This window comes from Carassius gibelio, chromosome A3 (assembly GCF_023724105.1).
Source record: "Carassius gibelio isolate Cgi1373 ecotype wild population from Czech Republic chromosome A3, carGib1.2-hapl.c, whole genome shotgun sequence".
Lineage (NCBI taxonomy): Eukaryota > Metazoa > Chordata > Actinopteri > Cypriniformes > Cyprinidae > Carassius > Carassius gibelio.
This window is the reverse complement of record NC_068373.1, coordinates 1,797,748-1,799,884: the sequence shown is the minus strand read 5'-3', so window position 1 is coordinate 1,799,884 and position 2,137 is coordinate 1,797,748.

The window sequence follows — 2,137 nt, the reverse complement described above, 5'->3', positions numbered from 1 at the left end:
AAATGGTTGCAAATGATTGGCTTGCTGAAATGCAAAACCTCATGAAACGGATTTCGTACAGGTTTCTGAGGCGGAGTAATGGTTAAATGATCTACAGTAAAATATAGAGCACTTTGATAATAACTAAGTGGATATTTCATTACTGCAATATTAATTTCTCCCTAGAAATTACATAAAAAGTGGAAAACGTTGTTCAGAAACATACATTTACACACAAACTTACCACCGACCGCAACTTTCAGACGCCATCTTTATTTTTTGGCTTAACTGTCACAGAATGGAACGCACAGGATTGTGGGATATCAAAGGCAGCGAAGAATACATATATGCTGCCTTCAAAAACCGGCCAGATGAAGGCATCTCAGGAGACAGGAAATGAAGCTGACATTGATTTCGGACGTGCCTTGATGACCTCCGAAGGCAACATTTTTCAGTTTTTGGATGCAGCCATTATGTGGTTTTATTAACAAAGTTCGGGAGGAGCACGATCAGATAATCATCCAATTTGGCACAGGTGCATCTCGTTTAGCTAATCATCTTAACTAGCACACAAGCATATATATCCAGTCTTCCTACCTCCTGTCCCACGACAGTTATTCGGCATGAACGGTTTGTCAGCATTCGGTTCGCTCTGTCTGTCATCTTAAGACAGGCCAAATTTTCCTTCCGACGAAGCTATCTATCCGCTGAACACCAAGAAGCGTCATCGCGTCAGCTGCTCTTCTCGCCAAGCCACACGTTGTGGCCAAAAGATCGTGCAAATCCCCAAGTTCCCCTCATTTGACAACACGATTGTCCCGCCAGCTCTCTTATAATGCTGAATCGCAGCCGTGCTCCAGTTCTCAACACAGCAAGCCCCTCTCGCTTTTTCGGCTGTGGCGCAGTTCGATGCTGCCTCCACTAGCGGTGAAGACCGTGCGTTGTAGTGATATGTTGTTCGTGAAAGAATCGTTTTTGAATGAATCTTTTAGGCGAACGAATTGTTCTCAGCTTACACGAGCGGAAAACTGTTGTCTGCACAAAGGTCTTGAATTAATAAATTTTAACAATTGTCTTTCTATGTACCTTTTTCACTTATTATCCATGTTCTTGATACTTGAAGGTTACTGTACTATACTTGAAGGATACTTGAAGTGCACTGAACGTATGAATTAAATAATCTTCCTTTTTTTTCAATTTTCATTGCCCTACCTGTGGTCTTGATACTTGTTTACCTAATTACCTTTTATGTGTTACACTGCCCCTTTACTTTTTAATTATTGTAAACTGTACAAATTAACCTCAGTGTGTTATGATGCACAAATAAAGAGATACAGAATTGATCAATTTTGCCGTTTATTACTGTAACAGGTGGTATGCAATATGCATAACACTGATAATGCAGGAGATGTGGTTCATGCATAGGTAACATTTAATGTAAGTCTGTCAAATCGATTAATCACATCCAAAAAAAAAGTTGTTTATATAACGTACATTTCTGTATATTTATATATATATAAATGCACATACATACGTGTGTATATATCAGACCAAAGGGACAATCCTTCTTTTTCTTCTTACTGCTGCTAACCAAGCCATGTGACGCCGCTTTGTTAACTCGGAGACCTGAGATCAAGGTGCGGTTTTCCAGCGGGAAAGCTGAAAAATCGCACTCCATTCAAATTATTTTTCCATGCCGGTCATGAGTATGAGTATGGCAGTTAATTACACAACAAGCTTTTACCATTGTAACTTATTTTTTAGCTGTAGAGAGCAAACAAAACAGTCTATTATCAATCCAATACAATACATACAGCAGCGTCCGTGTCCCAAAGTCCCAGAATGCATTGCGTTGCTGACGTCATGTTCCCAGACTCAATAGCTGTGTCCCAAAGCTGAGTGTACGCACTTCGAAGGCCACGGACTTCGAAGACCGGTCTCCGAAGTGCACGAAGGGCCCTCCGAAGTGCGTGGATGCTTCGCCTTCGCAGGATTTCCTAATTCCTCCACCTGGTGTTTCCGATTAGCGCTCTGTCGCATAGCAACAGTGCGAGCAGAGCACTGATGAGAGGACAGTCCTGCCAGGAGAGGTGGAGCCAGAGAGGTTTTTGTTTTTATGTTTTACGTCAAAGTGGAGAAGCATCTGGCATAACCAAGG